Source organism: Ranitomeya variabilis, chromosome 2 (genome assembly GCF_051348905.1).
Source record: "Ranitomeya variabilis isolate aRanVar5 chromosome 2, aRanVar5.hap1, whole genome shotgun sequence".
Lineage (NCBI taxonomy): Eukaryota > Metazoa > Chordata > Amphibia > Anura > Dendrobatidae > Ranitomeya > Ranitomeya variabilis.
This window is the reverse complement of record NC_135233.1, coordinates 839,710,871-839,733,154: the sequence shown is the minus strand read 5'-3', so window position 1 is coordinate 839,733,154 and position 22,284 is coordinate 839,710,871. Positions and strand designations below refer to the sequence as shown.

Genomic DNA, 22,284 nt, shown 5'->3' with positions numbered 1-22,284 from the left:
TGCAGAAACACTATTTACCTGCAGATATTAGGGTCATTTTCAATTAAATAGCATTTAAATAGATTGTCCACTATTAGGACAACCCCTTCTCATTCCCCATGTTTGACCCCGATAAAATAAAAGAAACCTATACTCACTTCCTGTGCCATGGCCATTCCAGTGTTTTCGGCAGTCGCTTTCCTGGGGCTCACATGTAGGTGTTATGACACGCTAGCCCACTGTCCCCACCTTCAGACGTATTAGTAATCAAGGGGAGGTAAGAGAACAGCCGCAGCACCCACTTCCTCTTTATTAAGTATATGTCTAAAGGAGGAGACCAGAAGCAAGAACGTAGGCACTACTATATTTGTGGTGCTCAAGTAGGTGCCCAAGCCGTACAATATTAAAGATAAACTTGGCACACACGAACGTGATTGCTGTGAAGATTTAATAAAGTAGAGTACATACAGTAGACGTTTCGGTCAATTTCGACCTTCATCATTGTACCTCACTTAAGAATTTATAGGTTTTTGTGGGTCACATAGGGTTACAAAACCCCACTTGGAATAAGGAGTAAATCTCTTCAGTGTCACACACTGGACTAGCGGTGGATACTGCGTCCGTCACTCCTATTCGTTTGTGCCGGACACGGCTTTATCAGAGATTGACTCCTTATTCCAAGTGGGGTGTGTGCCAAGTTTATCTTTAATAAAGGAGGAGACCGTCACACCAGCGGTGACTGGGCACCGAGCTCCCATCTCATAACAACTGCATGTGAGCTCCGGAACCGCGAGTGCTGACACCGCTGGAACGACACTGACATGGGAGGGGAGTATCAGTGTTGTTATTTTACCAGGGCCAAACATGGGGAATGAGAAGGGCTTGTCGTAGTAGTGGACAACCCCTTTAAATCTTGTCTAGTTGGCTTACTGGAGCACCCACTACAGGGAGAGAATGGAGTATTATTCTGCTTGTAACGGCTAAGTCTGAGTCCTTAGATTAGAGCGGTGCAGGGAACAGTTACAGTCTGCTCAAAATACTGTGGGCGCACTGTAATTACTCCCTGACACATTGATTGACAGGCTGTATCTTGTGTGCAGCATACCGTGCCTTGAAAAAGTATTCATACCCTGTGAACTTTTCCACATTTTTTATGTTAGACCCACAAACTTAACACCTTCACCTCCTTGGGATTTTCCATTTTTGCATTTTCGTTTTTGCACCACATCTCAGTCATAACTTTTTTTTCCGTCAATATGGCTGTGTAAGGGCTTGTTATTTTGCGAGATGAGATGTACTTTTGATCTACACCATTGGTTTTACCATACAGTATGCCAGAAAATGGGAAAAAAATCCAAGTGCGGTGAAATTGCAAAAAAGTGCAATTCTACAATTGTTTTCTTTTTAGCATGTTCTCTAAATGATAAAACTGACCAGTCATTCTCATGGCAATCAGGGTTGGTTTTAGACAAAGTGGGGCCCTGGGCAAAAGTTTAAAATAAGGCCCCAAATGTTAACATATTGTCACGGCCCCTGAGTAATAATGCTGTGGCAAACGCTGCACACAGCAGCAAGGGAGCTGAGCACAAAGGGTAAATGCTAGAGTGTATTGGCTCCTTCCAGGTGTGACGTCATTTCCGGGGGCGTGTCCTATCGGGAGGGGGCGTGTTCTGAGTTCACATCATGGGCGTATTCTCTTTTTACCAAGGCGGCAAAGGAAAGCAGCATGATAGCTTCATGTGGACGCCATGGAGGTTAGTGGTTTCAGGGTGAAAAAATGCTACTTGCTGATCTTTATTGGGGGGAGGCCCTGTGGTGGGCGACCTACTTGTCTGTGTGGGGAGCGACCTGTGGTGGGATTTTGGGGGGCTCCGCTGCTGGCTGGCTAGTGTGGGGGACCCCTGCGGTGGGATTTTGGGGGGCTCCGCTGCTGCTGGCTATTGTGGGGGACCCCTGCGGTGGGATTTGGGGGGGCTCCGCTGCTGCTGGCTATATTGTGGGGGACCCCTGCGGTGGGATTTTGGGGGCTCCGCTGCTGCTGGCTATTGTGGGGGACCCCTGTGGTGGGATTTTGGGGAGCTCCGCTGCTGCTGGCTATATTGTGGGGTACCCCTGCGGTGGAATTTGGGGGGCTCCGCTGCTGCTGGCTATTGTGGGGGACCCCTGTGGTGGGATTTTGGGGGGCTCCGCTGCTGCTGGCTATATTGTGGGGGACCCCTGCGGTGGAATTTGGGGGGGCTCCGCTGCTGCTGGCTGTTGTAAGGGACCCCTGTGGTGGGATTTTTGGGGGGACTGCTGCAGCTGGCTGTTGTGGGGGACCCCGTGGTGGGATTTTGGGGGGGAACCCCTGTGGTGGAATTTTGGTGGGGGCTGCTACTGGCTGTTGTGGGGGACCCCTGTGGTGGGATTTCAGGGGGGCACCTGATGCTGGCTATTGTGGGGGACCGCTGTGGTGGGATTTTGGGGGGCTCCGCTGCTGCTGGCTATTGTGGGGGCCCCCTGCGGTGGGATTTTGGGGGCTCCGCTGCTGCTGGCTATTGTGGGGCACCCCTGCGGTGGGATTTGGGGGGGCTCCGCTGCTGCTGGCTGTTATGGGGGACTCCTGTGGTGGGATTTTTGGGGGGACTGCTGCAGCTGGCTATTGTGGGGGACCCCTGTGGTGGAATTTTGGTGGGGGCTGCTACTGGCTGTTGTGGGGGACCCCTGTGGTGGGATTTGGGGGGGCACCTGATGCTGGCTATTGTGGGGGACCGCTGTGGTGGGATTTTGGGGGGACCTGCTGCTGGCTATTGTGGGATTTTGTGGGGGGGGACTGCTGCTGGCTGTTGTGGTGGACCCCTGTGGTAGGCGACCTGCTTGTGTGAGGGGGCGACCTGCTGCATGCTATTGGGGGACCCCTGACCTGCTTGTGGGGGGCGACCTGCATGCTATTGGGGGTGACCCATTTTAGTGGGGGGCGACCTGCTTGTGGGGGGGGGGTGACCTGCTGCTGGCAATTGGGGGGACCCCTGTGGTGGGATTTAGGGGTGACCTGCTGCTTATGGGGTGACCTGTTTGGGGTGGGAGACCTGCTGCTGGCTATTGGGGTGACCCCTATGGTGGGACCCCTGTGGTGTGATTTGGGGGTGACCTGCCTGCGGGGGACCCCTTTTAGTGAGGGTGACCTGCTTATGGTTGGGTTTGGGGAGGCGACTTGCTTGTTGCGGGACCCCTTTTAGTGGGGGCGACCTGCTTGTGGAGGGGTGACCTGCTGATGGCTATTGATGGGCCCCTGTGGTGGGGTTTGGGGGTGACCTGCTGGCTATTGGGGGGGACCCCTGTGGTGGGGTTTGGATGTGACGTGCTGCTTACGGGGTGGACCCCTTTTAGTGGGGGCGACCTGCTGCTGTCTATTGGGGAGACCCTGGCGGTGGGGTTTGAGGGCGACATGCTTGTGGTTGGATTTTGGGAGGGCGTGACCTGCTGTCTATTGCGGGGGACCCTTGTGGTGGATGTGGGGGGAGACCTGCTGCAAGTTATTGGGGGACCCCTGTGGTGGGATGTGGGGGTGACCTCCTTGTGGTGGGATGTGGGGAGGGGACCTGCATGTGAGGGGTGACCTGCTGTAGGCTATTGGGGGGACCCCTGTGGTGAGATTTGAGGGCGACCTGCTTGTGGGGTGCGACCTGCTTGTCGTTGAATGTGGGGAGGCGACCTGCTTGTCGTTGAATGTGGGGAGGCGACCTGCTTGTCGTTGAATGTGGGGAGGCGACCTGCTTGTCGTTGAATGTGGGGAGGCGACCTGCTTGTCGTGGAATGTGGGGAGGCAACCTGCTTGTCGTGGAATGTGGGGAGGCGACCTGCTTGTCGTGGAATGTGGGGAGGCGACCTGCTTGTCGTGGAATGTGGGGAGGCGACCTGCTTGTCGTGGAATGTGGGGAGGCGACCTGCTTGTTGTGGAATGTGGGGAGGCGACCTGCTGCTGGATATTGGGGGGGATCCCGTGGTGGGATTTGGGGACGACCTGCTGCTTACCGATGGAACCCTTTTATTGGGGGGTGACCTGCTGCTTACTGGGGGATCCCTTTTATTGGGGGGCGACCTGCTTATGAGTTGGGTTTGGGGGGGGGCTGAAGAGGGTTTAAGCTGGGTAGGGGGTGTGTGCTGGGTGGGGGGGTTGGACGTCCGATGGGGGTTTGTGGGGGTTGGACGTCCGAAGGGGGGGGGTGCTTGGTGGGGGGGTCCACATCCGATGGGGGTTTGTGCTGGGTGGGGGGGTCCACGTCTGATGGGGGTTTGTGCTGGGTGGGGGGGTCTGCATCAGGGGGTTGGACGTCCGATGGGGGTTTGTGGGGGTTGGACGTCCGATGGGGGTTGGACGTCCGATGGGGGTTTGTGGGGGTTGGACGTCTGATGAGAGTTTAAGCTGGGGTGGCGTTCGATTGGGGGGGGTGTCTGATGGGATTTATGGTTGGGGCAGGGGGCGTCATATTTGGATTTACGCTCGAGGGGAGGGAATGTCTGGTGGGCTTTGGATTTATCCTGTGGGGTCCGCTGGTTAATGTGAGGTGGAGGTTTCTGACTGGGGGATCGAGGTTATGCTGTGTGGCCCGCTGGTTAATGTGAGGTGGAGGTTTCTGACTGGGGGAGCAAGGTTATGCTGTGTGGCCATCTGGTTGATGTGGGGGTGGCTAATGCTTCAATGGGGTACACAAAAAAAATATGGGTGTATGCTGCTTATGCTATGCAAAAAAATGTTTTAGGTATTTCCCTGTAGAGTAGGCTACACCACCAACTGGCAGGAAGCTAATCCTTTTTAGCTTAATGTCAGTAGGAGGCAGACATGGGTCTGGACCACCCAGCCCAGTTTCTGACTTAGGTTTTGGGGGGGGTTTTATTAACCATTTTCCTTTTTCTTTTTAATTTTTTTTTTTCAGATACGGGTTTTGAGGGCGACAGTGGAATTGTCACTCTAATCTCCCACCTAGAATTGTCATTACCGTATCATCTGTGGTCTACGAGGCAAGGCCCTAACACATCAAGAGTGTTTGTGGTTCCCCAGAGGACGGTCCATGCCACGAATCCCCCTACCCTCTCGCCCCCCCAGAGCTAGATAGAGTAGGGTGGGAAGACGAATCCGTTATGTGCCAGCCGCCGAAAGGTCTGCGTCCAGGTTATTCCATGCCCATCTTCATCATCGGTCTGCGAAGAATGATGTGTGATCTTAAGGACAGGTATATCCTACCAGGCAGTGAGGGGGCTACTTAAAAAAAAAAAAAAAAAAAATGGAAAGGACAGGACAAATATGTCCTAGTTTGCCCCTGAGCAATATGGACATCTCCTGGGAAACCTTCCTATTCATGCAGCCTCCATGTTTTCCAGAGGCTCCTGTGACCCTGCTCTTAAAATATCCAGGCTTCGGTCTAGGCCTTCTCTGGTGGCCGGTCCACACCGCCAGTGCCATGAACAATCATGGACGCCAACTTTCTAGTGCGTCCTACTCTGCGCCTATCAGTTTAAGAGTACTTCGCTTCTGCAACAGAGGATTAAAGTCTGCCTCCCAAGAGATCTGCTGTTCAATTTTGGTTGTTTTGGAAATGTTCTGTCCAAAAAACCGACGGGACAACTCTCCGACCCGCCAGGAAAAGACGAGACCTTACTTTAGGTCAGCCCCCTCCTGGCATCCATGAACCCACCAGCACTGGTCTGCTAGGCCTGGATCTAGCAGACTCTCTTCGACATGATGGGGCTTTCCCACCTTGGATGTTTCTCAGGGTTGGCTGCCGTGTCCTTCACTATTCAAGGCCGGTATTATGATCTCTAGTCCGGGACACCGAAACCTCAGACACCGGAGGCAGGCCTGGGGGGGGGGGGCAGAGCCACATACCAAACCGACAGTCCTGCCCGCATGCACCAACAGCATATTACAGTTTTACAATACTTTAGAAATGCATAAAATGAAACAAGCAAAGGCATACAGTTATTCAATGCAAAAAAAGGCAGTTTTATAAAATTAGAAATGTTTCTGTATCTAATGTTAAAATGATATTTATCCAGTATTTCTATAAGTAACAGTCTGAGATTTGTGGGAAATGGTAATTTGTTCCTCTTAAACCAGTTCTGAATGTAAATAAAACATTGCTCTGATGAAGTCTCCACATTGTATTTTAGCCTTTCATTTCATGCGTAGGGCAGGACAAGCCCATGATGTATCTGTGTAACACATGTAAGGTGCTATAATAACAGCCTTAGGCTGGTTTCACACCAACGTTCGGCAGGGCTGCGGATGGCCGTCGTGTTTTGGCGTACCGTCGGCACAAAAAAAGTTCCATGTAACTTTCCATGTAACTTTCTTTGTGCATCGAGTCCGCCATTTTCAACAGCGCATGCGCGACCGAAACTCCGCCGCCCCCTCCCCGGAACTCACAATGGGCCACAGATGCGTTGTAAAACTGCATCCGCTGCCCACGTTGTGCTACATAAAACACACTGTCCGTCGGGCCGACGGTTTGCGACAGCCCGTACCGAAGGACTAATGTGAAAGTAGCCTAAGCCCCGCTCACTGCGACAACTCTTCATTCAGTTCCGCCTACATCTGCATGCGTCCTGCATACCCTATCTTTAACCCCTTCACCCCCAAGGGTGGTTTGCACGTTAATGACCGGGCCAATTTTTACAATTCTGACCACTGTCCCTTTATGAGGCTATAACTCTGGAACGCTTTGACGGATCTTGGCGATTCTGACATTGTTTTCTCGTGACATATTGTACTTCATGTTAAAGGTAAAATTTATTCGATATAACTTGCGTTTATTTGTGAAAAAAATGGAAATTTGGCGAAAATTTTGAAAATTTTGCAATTTTCCAACTTTGAATTTTTGTGCCCTTAAATCACAGACATATGTCATGCAAAATACTTAATAAGTAACATTTCCCACATGTCTACTTTACATCAGTACAATTTTGGAACCAAAATTTTTTTTTGTGACGGAGTTATAAGGGTTAAAAGTTGACCAGCAATTTCTCATTTTTACAACACCATTTTTTTTTAGGGACCACATCTCATTTGAAGTCATTTTGAGGGGTCTATATGATAGAAAATACTCAAGTGTGACACCATTCTAAAAACTGCACCCCTCAAGGTGCTCAAAACCACATTCAAGAAGTTTATTAACACTTCAGGTGTTTCACAGGAATTTTTGGAATGTTTAAATAAAAATGAACATTTAACTTTTTTTCACACAAAATTTATTTCAGCTCCAATTTGTTTTATTTTACCAAGGGTAACAGGAGAAAATGGACCCCCAAAGTTGTTGTACAATTTGTCCTGAGTACGATGATACCCCATATGTGGGTGTAAACCATTGTTTAGGCGCATGGCAGAGCTTGGAAGGGAAGGAGCGCCATTTGACTTTTCAATGCAAAATTGACTGGAATTGAGATGGGACGCCATGTTGCGTTTGGAGAGCCCCTGATGTGCCTAAACATTGAAACTCCCTACAAGTGACACCATTTTGGAAAGTAGACCCCCTAAGGAACTTATCTAGATGTGTGGTGAGCACTTTGACCCACCAAGTGCTTCACAGAAGTTTATAATGCAGAGCCGTAAAAATAAAAAATCATATTTTTTCACAAAAATGATCTTTTCGCCCCCAATTTTTTATTTTCCCAAGGGTAAGAGAAGAAATTGGACCCCAAAAAATGTTGTGCAATTTGTCCTGAGTACGCTGATACCCCATATGTGGGTGTAAACCATTGTTTGGGCGCATGGCAGAGCTTGGAAGGGAAGGAGCGCCATTTGACTTTTCAATGCAAAATTGACTGGAATTGAGATGGGACGCCATGTTGCGTTTGGAGAGCCCCTGATGTGCCTAAACATTGAAACTCCCTACAAGTGACACCATTTTGGAAAGTAGACCCCCTAAGGAACTTATCTAGATGTGTGGTGAGCACTTTGACCCACCAAGTGCTTCACAGAAGTTTATAATGCAGAGCCGTAAAAATAAAAAATCATATTTTTTCACAAAAATGATCTTTTTGCCCCCAATTTTTTATTTTCCCAAGGGTAAGAGAAGAAATTGGACCCAAAAAAATGTTGTGCAATTTGTCCTGAGTACGCTGATACCCCATATGTGGGTGTAAACCATTGTTTGGGCGCATGGCAGAGCTTGGAAGGGAAGGAGCGCCATTTGACTTTTCAATGCAAAATTGACTGGAATTGAGATGGGACGCCATGTTGCGTTTGGAGAGCCCCTGATGTGCCTAAACATTGAAACTCCCTACAAGTGACACCATTTTGGAAAGTAGACCCCCTAAGGAACTTATCTAGATGTGTTTTGAGAGCTTTGAACCCCCAAGTGTTTCACTACAGATTATAACGCAGAGCCGTGAAAATAATTTTTTTTTTTTTTTCTCAAAAATGATTTTTTAGCCCCCAGCTTTGTATTTTTACAAGGGTAACAGAATAAATTGGACCCCAAAATTTGTTTTCCAATTTGTCCTGAGTACGCTGATACCCCATATGTGGGGGGGAACCACTGTTTGGGCGCATGACAGAGCTCGGAAGGGAAGGAGCGCCATTTGGAATGCAGACTTAAATGGATTGGTCAGCAGCCGTCACGTTGCATTTGCAGAGCCCCTGATGTACCCAAACAGTACAAACCCCCCACAAGTGACCCCATATTGGAAACTAGACCTCCCAAGGAACTTATCTAGATGTGTTTTGAGAACTTTGAACCCCCAAGTGTTTCACTAAAGTTTATAGCGCAAAGCCGTGAAAATAAAAATTCTTTTTTTCACAAAAATGATTTTTTAGCCCCCAGTTTTGTATTTTCACAAGGGTAACAGGATAAATTAGACCCCAAAAGTTGTTGTCCAATTTGTCCTGAGTACGCTGATACCCCATATGTTGGGGGGAACCACTGTTTGGGCGCATGACAGAGCTCGGAAGGGAAGGAGCGCCATTTGGAATGCAGCCTTAAATGGATTGGTCTGCAGGCGTCACGTTGCATTTGCAGAGCCCCTGATGTACCCAAACAGTACAAACCCCCCACAAGTGACCCCATATTGGAAACTAGACCTCCCAAGGAACTTATCTAGATGTGTTGTGAGAACTTTGAACCCCCAAGTGTTTCACTACAGTTTATAATGCAGAGCCGTGAAAATAAAACATCTTTTTTTTCCCACAAAAATGATTTTTAGCCCCCCAAATTTTTATTTTCCTAAGGATAACAAGAGAACTTGGACCCCAGAAGTTGTTGTTCAATTTGTCCCGAGTACGCTGATAACACATATGTTGGGGTAAACCCCTTTTTGGGCGCACGGGAGAGCTCGGAAGGGAAGGAGCACTGTTTTACTTTTTCAACGCAGAATTGGCTGGAATTGAGATTGGACGCCATGTCGCGCTTGGAGAGCCCCTGATGTGCCTGGACAGTGGAAACCCCCCAATTCTACCTGAAACCCTAACCCAAACACACCCCTAACCCTAATCCCAACGGTAACCCTAACCACACCCCTAGCCCTGACACACCCATAATTCTAATCCCAACCCTAATCCAAACGTAAATGTAATCCAAACCCTAACCCTAACTTTAGCCCCAACCCTAACTTTACCTCCAACCCTAGCCCTAACCCTAACCCTACCCCTAACCCTAACCCTAAACGTGACTGAAATACGTGGCACTGAAATACGTGGCACTGAAATACGTGGCACTGAAATACGTGGCACTGAAATACGTGGCACTGAAATACGTGGCACTGAAATACGTGATACGTGGCACTTAAATACGTGGCACTGAAATACGTGGCACTGAAATACGTGGCACTGAAATATGTGATACGTGGCACTTAAATACGTGGCACTGAAATACGTGGCACTGAAATACGTGGCACTGAAATACGTGGCACTGAAATACGTGCAACTGAAATACGTGGTACTAAAATATGTGGCACTGAAATACGTGAAAACGTGGCACTGAAATACGTGGCACTGAAACACGTGGCACTGAAATACATGGCACTGAAATACGTGGCACTGAAATACGTGGCACTGAAATACGTGGCACTATGACTGTCAGAAAATGTTCATTAAACGGTTAGGGGTGAGGTTAGGGGTAGAGTTAGGGTTAGGGTTTGGATCCCTTTATCACCTTGATGGTGGTGGGTGGCTTTTCAGTGTGTTTTCTGTTTTTTTTCGATAAAAATGCATGCGTTTTTAACGCAAACAAACGCATGTGCTTAAAAACGCAAGAAAATACTGCAGGTTGTATTTCTGAAAATGAACGCATGCAGAAAAAAACCGCATGCGTTTGAAAACGCGACCAAACGCGTACAAAAAAACCGCATGCGTTTTCAATGTTAAATATAGGGAAAAAACGCATGCGTTTTTTTGTGCAAAAAACGCTGCAGACAAAAACGGAAGTGTGAAACCAGCGACGCTTTTTATAGCAAAAAAGTTTTTGCGTCTCCACCTTTTGAGACCTATAATTTTTCCACATTTGCTCCACAGAGTCATGTGAGGTCTTGTTTTTTGCGGGACGAGTTGACGTTTTTATTGGTAACATTTTCGGACACGTGACCATTTTTGATCGCTTTTTATTCCGATTTTTGTGAGGCAGAATGACCAAAAACCTGCTATTCATGAATTTCTTTTGGGAGAGGCGTTTATACCATTCCGGGTTTGGTAAAATTGATAAAGCAGTTTTATTCGTCGGGTCAGTACGATTACAGCGATATCTCATTTATATCATTTTTTTTATGTTTTGGCGCTTTTATACGATAAAAACTATTTTATAGAAAAAATAATTATTTTGGTATCGCTTTATTCTCAGGACTATAACTTTTTTATTTTTTTGCTGATGATGCTGTATGGCGGCTTGTTTTTTGCGGGACAAGATGACGTTTTCAGCGGTACCATGGATATTTATATCAGTCTTTTTGATCGCGTGTTATTCCACTTTTTGTTCGGCGGTATGGTAATAAAGCGTTGTTTTTTGCCTCGTTTTTTTTTTTTTTTTCTTACGGTGTTTACTGAAGGGGTTAACTAGTGGGGCAGTTTTATAGGTTGGGTCGTTATGGACGTGGCGATACTAAATATGTGTACTTTTATTGTTTTTTTTTTTTTATTTAGATAAAGAAATGTATTTATGGGAATAATATTTTTTTTTTTTTTCATTATTTTGGAATATTTTTTTTTATTTTTTTTTACACATTTGGAAATTTTTTTTTTTACTTTTTTACTTTGCCCCAGGGGGGGACAATACAGATCGGTGATCTGTCAGTTTGCATAGCACTCTGACAGATCACCGATCTGCGAGAAGTGCAGGCTGCTTCACAGTGCCTGCTCTGAGCAGGCTTCTGTGAAGCCACCTCCCTCCCTGCAGGACCCGGATCCGCGGCCATCTTGGATCCGGGTCTGGAGCAGGCAGGGAGGGAGGTAAGACCCTCGCAGCAACGCGATCACATCGCGTTGCTGCGGGGGGCTCAGGGAAGCCCGCAGGGAGCCCTCTCCCTGCGCGATGCTTCCCTGCATCGCCGGCACATCGCGATCATGTTTGATCGCGGTGTGCCGGGGGTTAATGTGCCGGGGGCGGTCCGTGACCGCTCCTGGCACATAGTGCCGGATGTCAGCTGCGATATGCAGCCGACACCCGGCCGCGATCGGCCGCGCTCCCCCCGTGAGCGCGGCCGATCGGCTATGACGTACTATCCCGTCGGCGGTCATACGGGCCCACCCCACCTCGACGGGATAGTACGTCGGATGTCAGGAAGGGGTTAACATTGGGTACGCAGGCCAAGCGGATGCCTCCGCATGCGTTGTTTTAACGCTGCGCCGACCGCAATAAAATGCAACATGTTGCGTTCAACGCAGTTCAGCGCATCGTCAAAATGAGGTATGCCTGCGTACCCAATGTTAAAGATAGGGGGCACATGCAGACTTAGGCGGAGCTGAAGGAAGAGGTGCAGCAGTGGGCGGGGCTTAACTGAGGAAGCAGGCTGCCAAACGCTGGTGTGAAACCAGCCTTAGACAGGTAAACCACTTTTGAAACAATGTTCACTTGTACAAGCACTTAGCCCCTTAGTGGCGGGGCCAATTTTTTAAAATCTGACCAGTGTCACTTTATATAGTAATAACTCTGGAATGCTTCAACATCCCATTGATTTTGAGATTATTATTTTTTTTTCGTGACATATTAGACTTTATGATAATGGTAAACTTGGGTTGATATGTTTTGCTTTATTTTGTAAAAAAATCAGAAATTTTACAAATTTAAAAAACAAAAAATTTTGAATGATTTTCCCTTTAAGGCCGGAGTCACACTAGAGAGGAATACGGACGAGTGCTATGCAAGAAAAAAAAATCGCATAGCACTTGGACCAATGTTAAGCTACCATCGCTTTTTTTTTTTTTCACGGCCATATTATATGTGCGAGTGAAATTGCAGTATGCTGTGATTTGCACCGTATATCAGCCGAGACTCGCCAATGAAAGTCTATTTGTGCAAGAAAAACTTGCACCACACGGGCCGTCAGTGTGACTTGTGAGAAATACACAATGGTGTCCTTTGAAAGGCCGACAATTCAGGTGCAGTGTACAGTAAAATCACACTGACAGGTTACAATAGAATAGATATATACACACAGTATAGGTGTATATAAAATCTAAAGAGATACACTACAGACCAAAAGTTCTGTGCTTTGGTCAGATGAGTCCAAATTTGAGATCTTTGGTTCCAACCACCGTGTCTTTGTGCGACGCAGAAAAGGTGAACGGATGGACTCTACATGCCTGGTTCCCACCGTGAAGCATGGAGGAGGAGGTGTGAGGGTGCTTTGCTGGTGACACTGTTGGGGATTTATTCAAAATTGAAGGCATACTGAACCAGCATGGCTACCACAGCATCTTGCAGCGGCATGCTATTCCATCCGGTTTGCGTTTAGTTGGACCATCATTTATTTTTCAACAGGACAATGACCCCAAACACACCTCCAGGCTGTGTAAGGGCTATTTGACCAAGGAGAGTGATGCGGTGCTACGCCAGATGACCTTGCCTCCACAGTCACCAGACCTGAACCCAAACCAGATGGTTTGGGGTGAGCTGGACCGCAGAGTGAAGGCAAAAGGGCCAACAAGTGCTAAGCATCTCTGGGAACACCTTCAAGATTGTTGGAAGACCATTCCCGGTGACTACCTCAAGAGTGTGCAAAGCAGTCATCAAAGCAAAAGGTGGCTACTTTGAAGAACCTAGAATATAAGACATAATTTCAGTTGTCTTACACTTTTTTTGTTAAGTATATAATTCCACATAGTTTTGATGCCTTCAGTGTGAATGTACAATTTTCATAGTCATGAAAATACAGAAAAATCTTTAAATGAGGTGTGTCCAAACATTTGGTCTGTACTGTGTGAGTGTGTATATGATGACACATATATACTATATACAGGGGAGATGACACACAGATATACACTCACTGGCCACTTTATTAGGTACACCATGCTAGTAACGGGTTGGACCCCCTTTTGCCTTCAGAACTGCCTCAATTCTTCGTGGCATAGATTCAACAAGGTGCTGGAAGCATTCCTCAGAGATTTTGGTCCATATTGACATGATGGCATCACACAGTTGCCGCAGATTTGTCGGCTGCACATCCCTGATGCGAATCTCCCGTTCCACCACATCCCAAAGATTTCATGTTGTTTACGCCAAATTCTGACCCTACCATCCGAATGTCGCAGCAGAAATCGAGACTCATCAGACCAAGCAACGTTTTTCCAATCTTCTACTGTCCAATTTCGATGAGCTTGTGCAAATTGTAGCCTCAGTTTCCTGTTCTTAGCTGAAAGGAGTGGTACCCGGTGTGGTCTTCTGCTGCTGTAGCCCATCTGCCTCAAAGTTCGACGCACTGTGCGTTCAGAGATGCTCTTAGGCCTACCTTGGTTGTAACGGGTGGCGATTTGAGTCACTGTTGCCTTTCTATCAGCTCGAACCAGTCTGCCCATTCTCCTCTGACCTCTGGCATCAACAAGGCATTTCCGCCCACAGAACTGCCGCTCACTGGATTTTTTTTCTTTTTCGGACCATTATCTGTAAACCCTAGAGATGGTTGTGCGTGAAAATCCCAGTAGATCAGCAGTTTCAGAAATACTCAGACCAGCCCTTCTGGCACCAACAACCATGCCACGTTCAAAGGCACTCAAATCACCTTTCTTCCCCATACTGATGCTCGGTTTGAACTGCAGGAGATTGTCTTGACCATGTCTACATGCCTAAATGCACTGAGTTGCCGCCATGTGATTGGCTGATTAGAAATTAAGTGTTAACAAGAAGTTGGACAGGTGTACCTAATAAAGTGGCCAGTGAGTGTATACTATATACAGGAGGAGATGACATAAAGGTATATACAGGGGAGATGACACACATGTACTATATACAGGAGATGACTCAGGTATATACTATATACAGGAGGAGATGACTTACAGGTATATACTGTATACAGGAGGAGATGACATACAGTTATATACTATATATAGGAGATGACATACAGGTATATACTATATACAGGAGGAGATGACATACAGCAGGTATATACTATATAAAAGAGGAGATGACTCAGGTATATAGAGGAGGAGATGACTATATGACACACATATATACTATATACAGGGGAGATGACATACAGGTATATACTATATATAGGAGGAGATGACATACAGGTATATACAGAAGAGATGACACAGGTATATACTATATACAAGAGGAGATGACACAGGTATATGCAATATACAGGAGGAGATGACATACAGCAGGTACAGTCATGGCCAAAAGTATTCACACCCCTGCAATTCTGTCAGATAATACTCAGTTTCTTCCTGAAAATGATTGCAAACACTAATTCTTTGGTATTATTATCTTCATTTAATTTGTCTTAAATGAAAAAACACAAAAGAGAATGAAGCAAAATGCAAAACATTGATCATTTCACACATTCATTTCACAGTCATTTCACACAAAACTCCAAAAATGGGCCAGACAAAAGTATTGGCACCCTCAGCCTAATATTTGGTTGCACAACCTTTAGCCAAAATAACTGTGACCAACCGCTTCCAGTAACCATCTATGAGTTTCTTACAATGCTCTGCTGGAATTTTAGACCATTCTTCTTTGGCAAACTGCTCCAGGTCCCTGATATTTGAAGGGTGCCTTCTCCAAACTGCCATTTTTAGATCTCTCCACAGGTGTTCTATGGGATTCAGGTCTGGACTCATTACTGGCCACCTTAGAAGTCTCCAGTGCTTTCTCTCAAACCATTTTCTAGTGCTTTTTGAAGTGTGTTTTGGGTCATTGTCCATGACCTCTGAGGGAGACCCAGCTTTCTCACACTGGGCCCTACATTATGCTGCAAAATTTGTTGGTAGTCTTCAGACTTCATAATGCCATGCACACGGTCAAGCAGTCCAGTGCCAGAGGCAGCAAAGCCACCCCAAAACATCAGGGAACCTCCGCCATGTTTGACTGTAGGGACCATGTTCTTTTCTTTGAATGCCTCTTTTTTTCTCCTGTAAACTCTATGTTGATGCCTTTGCCCAAAAAGCTCTACTTTTGTCTCATCAGACCAGAGAACATTCTTCCAAAACGTTTTAGGCTTTTTCAGGTAAATTTTGGCAAACTCCAGCCTGGCTTTTTTATGTCTCGGGGTAAGAAGTGGGGTCTTCCTGGGTCTCCTACCATGCAGTCCCTTTTCATTCAGATGCCGACGGATAGTAAGGGTTGACACTGTTGTACCCTCGGACCGCAGGGCAGCTTGAACTTGTTTGGATGTTAGTCGAGGTTCTTTATCCAACATCCGCACAATCTTGTGTTGAAATCTCTTGTCAATTTTTCTTTTCCGTCCACATCTTGGGTGGTTAGCCACAGTGCCATGGGCTTTAAACTTCTTGATGACACTGCGCACGGTAGACACAGGAACATTCAGGTCTTTGGAGATGGACTTGTAGCCTTGAGATTGCTCATGCTTCCTCACAATTTGGTTTCTCAAGTCCTCAGACAGTTCTTTGGTCTTCTTTCTTTTCTCCATGCTCAATGTGGTACACACAAGGACACAGGACAGAGGTTGAGTCAACTTTTAATCCATGTCAACTGGCTGCAAGTGTGATTTAGTTATTGCCAACACCTGTTAGGTGCCACAGGTAAGTTACAGGTGCTGTTAATTACACTAATTAGAGAAGCATCACAATGATTTTTTTATGTTCAGTGTGGAATTATATCCAATTTGGCTTTAGAACAATTCTTTTTGTGTTTTTTCATTTAAGACAAATTAAATTAAGATAATAATACCAAAGAATTTGTGTTTGCAATCATTTTCCGGAAGAAACTGAGTATTATCTGACAGAATTGCAGGGGTGTGAATAGTTTTGGCCATGACTGTATATACTATTTACAGGGGAGATGACATGCAGGTATATACTATATACAGGGGAGATGACATACAGGTATATACTATATACAGGAGATGACATACAGGTGTATACTATATATAAGGGAGATGACAAACATGTATATACTGAGAGGAAAATGAGGTGTGAGGTGAAAATAAAAAGGTGTGAGTGCAAAATGAGAGGAGTGAGGGAAAATAGTGGAGTGATCGGAAAATGACAGATGTGAGGTCGAAATGACAAGTGTTCATGGGGAATGAGAGGAGTGAGGGGAAAATGAGAGATGTGAGGGGAAAATGAAAGATGTGAGGGGGAAAATGAGAGGCGTGATGGGAAAATAATAGAAGTGAGGTGCTATAACTAACCACAGATATTTACTATGCCCAGGCAACGCCGGGCTCTTCAGCTAGTAATATATATACCTGACAGGGGCCCATACATTCTGATATCATCACTAATATATACCTGACAGGAGCCCGTACAGTCTGTATCTACAATAATATGTACCTGAGAGGAGTCCGTACAGTCTATATCTACATTAATATATACCTGACAGGAGCCCTGTACAGTCTGTATCTACAATAATATATACCTGACAGGAGCCCGTACAGTCTATATCTACAATAATATATACCTGACAGGAGCCCGTACAGTCTGTATCTACAATAATATATACCTGACAGGAGCCCGTACAGTCTGAATCTACAATAATATACACCTGACAGGAGCCCGTACAGTCTATACCTACAATAATATACACCTGACAGGAGCCCATACAGTCTATATCTACAATAATATATACCTGACAGGAGCCTGTACAGTCTGAATCTACAATAATATACACCTGACAGGAGCCCGTACAGTCTATACCTACAATAATATACACCTGACAGGAGCCCATACAGTCTATATCTACAATACTATATACCTGACAGGAGCCCATACAGTATGTATCTACAATAATATATACCTGACAGGAGCCTGTACCGTCTGTATCTACAATAATATATACCTGACAGGAGCCCGTACAGTCTATATGTACAATAATATATACCTGACAGGAGCCCATACAGTCTAGCATCTTCACCAGTGAGCTGGCTAGACTGTATGGGCTGCAGTCAGGACCTGGCAGGAGCCCATATATTCTGCTGGCTTAATAATTTATACCTTAAAGGAGCACATACATTCTAGTGTCATGTATGGGCCGCAGCCAGGGCCAGGCAGCAGCCCATAAAATCTGCTATCTTCAAGAATATATACCTAGAAGGAGCCCGTACAGTCTAGCATCTTCAGTAGTGAGCCAGCTACATCGTATGGGCTGCAGTCAGGCACCTGGAAGGAGCCCATACAGTCTAGCATCTTCAGTAGATAGCCGGCTAGAGTGTATGGGCTGCAGTCAGGAAACCAGGAAGGAGCCCATACACTCTAGCATCTTCAGAAGTGAGCCGGCTAGAGTGTATGGGCTGCAGTCAGGACCTGGAAGGAGCCCATACACTCTAGGCTCAACCCTGAGCAAAGCGCCAGATTCCTAACCAGGTATAAACAGGACCTGAACCATGTGACAGAGTGGGAGGTGATCGGGGGCGGTGCCAGATACTGGGGTGCAGAGAAGGGATAAACACAAAAGAGTAGTCAAACAAGCTACGATCGGAGCCAGGAGATCACGAAGTACCAAAGGGGTGAGACAGGGGATTGTCAGAAGTGAAGCCGGAGGTCAGAAATGCAAAAGAACAAACAGAGTAATGCATGGAGAGCAAGGAAAGCAATTGCAAACTGGGCACACACTCCAAGGGTCAGGCACACAGACTAGAACAGAAAGTATAGCTGACAGCGAATCCTAGTCTGGAGTGAGTATAAATACCCCTCCCAGACCGAAAGGGAGGCCAGCAAAATTAACCCTGAGAGAACAGGACATTAACCAAGTCCTAACCATGACATATTGCACCATCACCGGGTTACATCACAGAGACCAGCCATCTTTGTGACACATACCTGTCATCGACTACATGACCATTAGCCATCCTACAAGTATAATATGCTCCATATAGTATAATACACTCCCTATAGTCCTCCATATACAGTAGTATAATACACTTCTCACAGTCCTATAAATGCACTCCCCATTGTATAATGCGCCCCATTATCCATCATATAGTATAATGCATTTCCCATAATCCTCAATACAGTATTATGCAAATCCCATATAGTATAATGCACTCCCAAATAGTTTGATAGAGGATAATGAAGCCCTATATAGTATAATGCACCCCATAGTCCTCTATAGAGTATAATACAGCCTCCCTCAGAGTATAATGGAGCCTCCCTCACAGTATAATGAAGCCACCCCATAAAGTATAATGCAGCCACTGCATAGAGTATATTGCAGTCACCCCATAGAGTATGATGCAGCCACCCCATAGGGTATAACTGTAACACCAGCTTCCCGCGATACTTACCCCGTTTCCTATGCTTCCGGGGTCCCATGCCACATCTCGCCGGCACTTCTGGGTCCTCTTCTACGCTGGGGTTCTCGCTCCTTGCGCATGCGTGCCAGGCCACTTAGGTTGCGGTCAGGCGCTCTCCCGGCAGCTAAATGCTGTCGGGTTCTTATGACCTGGAAGCACTGCCCTGCCTGGGCAGCAGCCACTGGGTATATCAGGCTGCTTCCTGCTAGAGGAAGCACCTGATTATTGTTAGTGCCTACTGCTGAACCTTCTTTAGGTTCCATTCTGGCGCTGTCCCTTTCTCAGGTCCCCTTGTACCTCTTTGTGCGCTATTTACCTTGTGTAATCTTATCCTGCCTTGTCCCTGTTTCCTTGCAGTGTCAGGATCCCCAGATTCCTGTCTGTGTCTGAACCCTGCGCAGCCTCCACGGTTCCTGGTCCTGTATCCCATTCTTTCACCTCCTCCTTCCAGCCGTGTGTTCTGTGTTCCTGTCTGCACTTTTCCTGTTCCCTGTTGCTCTCTCTGTCATTCCTGTTATGGTTCTCAATGGCAAGAGAACATAGCCCAGCAAACATAAGAACTAGCTCTTGGAAGGATGGAAACTAAACTGACCATGAACTAAACCTGTCGCACAACTAACAGTAGCCGGGTAGCGTAGCCTGCGTTTTATCCCTAGACGCCCAGCGCCGGCCGGAGGACTAACTAATCCTGGCAGAGGAAAATATAGTCCTGGCTCACCTCTAGAGAAATTTCCCCGAAAGGCAGACAGAGGCCCCCACAAATATTGGCGGTGATTTTAGATGAAATGACAAACGTAGTATGAAAATAGGTTTAGCAAAATTGAGGTCCGCTTACTAGATAGCAGGAAGACAGAAAGGGCACTTTCATGGTCAGCTGAAAACCCTATCAAAACACCATCCTGAAATTACTTTAAGACTCTAGTATTAACTCATAACATCAGAGTGGCAATTTCAGATCACAAGAGCTTTCCAGACACAGAAACGAAACTACAGCTGTGAACTGGAACCAAATGCAAAAACAAACAAGGACTAAAGTCCAACTTAGCTGGGAGTTGTCTAGCAGCAGGAACATGCACAGAAAGGCTTCTGATTACAATGTTGACCGGCATGGAAGTGACAGAGGAGCAAGGCTAAATAGCGACTCCCACATCCTGATGGAAACAGGTGAACAGAGAGGATGATGCACACCAGTTCAATTCCACCAGTGGCCACCGGGGGAGCCCAAAATCCAATTTCAAAACAGTACCCCCCCCTCAAGGAGGGGGCACCGAACCCTCACCAGAACCACCAGGGCGATCAGGATGAGCCCTATGAAAGGCACGGACCAAATCGGAGGCATGAACATCAGAGGCGGTCACCCAAGAATTATCCTCCTGACCGTATCCCTTCCATTTGACCAGATACTGGAGTTTCCGTCTGGAAACACGGGAGTCCAAGATTTTTTCCACAACGTACTCCAACTCGCCCTCAACCAACACCGGAGCAGGAGGCTCAACGGAAGGCACAACCGGTACCTCATACCTGCGCAATAATGACCGATGAAAAACATTATGAATAGAAAAAGATGCAGGGAGATCCAAACGGAAGGACACAGGGTTAAGAATCTCCAATATCTTGTACGGGCCGATGAACCGAGGCTTAAACTTGGGAGAAGAAACCCTCATAGGGACAAAACGAGAAGACAACCACACCAAGTCCCCAACACAAAGCCGAGGACCAACCCGACGCCGGCGGTTGGCAAAAAGCTGAGTCTTCTCCTGGGACAACTTCAAATTGTCCACTACCTGCCCCCAAATCTGATGCAACCTCTCCACCACAGCATCCACTCCAGGACAATCCGAAGATTCCACCTGACCAGAAGAAAATCGAGGATGAAACCCCGAATTACAGAAAAAGGGAGACACCAAGGTGGCAGAGCTGGCCCGATTATTGAGGGCAAACTCCGCTAAAGGCAAAAAAGCAACCCAATCATCCTGATCTGCAGACACAAAACACCTCAAATATGTCTCCAAGGTCTGATTCGTCCGCTCGGTCTGGCCATTAGTCTGAGGATGGAAAGCAGACGAGAAAGACAAATCTATGCCCATCCTAGCACAGAATGCTCGCCAAAATCTAGACACGAATTGGGTACCTCTGTCAGAAACGATATTCTCCGGAATACCATGCAAACGGACCACATTTTGAAAAAACAGAGGAACCAACTCGGAAGAAGAAGGCAACTTAGGCAGGGGAACCAAATGGACCATCTTAGAGAAACGATCACACACCACCCAGATGACAGACATCTTCTGAGAAACAGGAAGATCCGAAATAAAATCCATCGAGATGTGCGTCCAGGGCCTCTTCGGGATAGGCAAGGGCAACAACAATCCACTAGCCCGAGAACAACAAGGCTTGGCCCGAGCACAAACGTCACAAGACTGCACAAAGCCTCGCACATCTCGAGACAGGGAAGGCCACCAGAAGGACCTTGCCACCAAATCCCTGGTACCAAAGATTCCAGGATGACCTGCCAACGCAGAAGAATGAACCTCAGAAATGACTTTACTGGTCCAATCATCAGGAACAAACAGTCTACCAGGTGGGCAACGATCAGGTCTATCCGCCTGAAACTCCTGCAAGGCCCGCCGCAGGTCTGGAGAAACGGCAGACAATATCACTCCATCCTTAAGGATACCTGTAGGTTCAGAATTACCAGGGGAGTCAGGCTCAAAACTCCTAGAAAGGGCATCCGCCTTAACATTCTTAGAACCCGGCAGGTAGGACACCACAAAATCAAACCGAGAGAAAAACAACGACCAGCGCGCCTGTCTAGGATTCAGGCGTCTGGCGGACTCAAGATAAATTAGATTTTTGTGGTCAGTCAATACCACCACCTGATGTCTAGCCCCCTCAAGCCAATGACGCCACTCCTCAAAAGCCCACTTCATGGCCAAAAGCTCCCGATTCCCAACATCATAATTCCGCTCGGCGGGCGAAAATTTACGCGAGAAAAAAGCACAAGGTCTCATCACGGAGCAATCGGAACTTCTCTGCGACAAAACCGCCCCAGCTCCGATTTCAGAAGCGTCGACCTCAACCTGAAAAGGAAGAGCAACATCAGGCTGACGCAACACAGGGGCGGAAGAAAAGCGGCGCTTAAGCTCCCGAAAGGCCTCCACAGCAGCAGGGGACCAATCAGCAACATCAGCACCCTTCTTAGTCAAATCAGTCAATGGTTTAACAACATCAGAAAAACCAGCAATAAATCGACGATAAAAGTTAGCAAAGCCCAAAAATTTCTGAAGACTCTTAAGAGAAGAGGGTTGCGTCCAATCACAAATAGCCTGAACCTTGACAGGATCCATCTCGATGGAAGAGGGGGAAAAAATATATCCCAAAAAGGAAATCTTCTGAACCCCAAAAACGCACTTAGAACCCTTCACACAC

General features: G+C 46.8%; 1 protein-coding gene and 1 long non-coding RNA gene across 2 annotated transcripts in view; one reads left to right on the top strand and one right to left on the bottom strand.

The window, feature by feature from the left end:
• The window catches only part of ECE2 (endothelin converting enzyme 2), a 167,827-nt gene that overhangs the window by 35,686 nt on the left and 109,857 nt on the right, over positions 1 to 22,284 (bottom strand). The window lies entirely within an intron of this gene.
• On the top strand, positions 1,683 to 6,116 carry LOC143809958 (uncharacterized). Its single transcript, XR_013222557.1, has 2 exons — positions 1,683 to 1,733; positions 4,896 to 6,116. It is a non-coding gene; the product is annotated as an uncharacterized LOC143809958 (long non-coding RNA).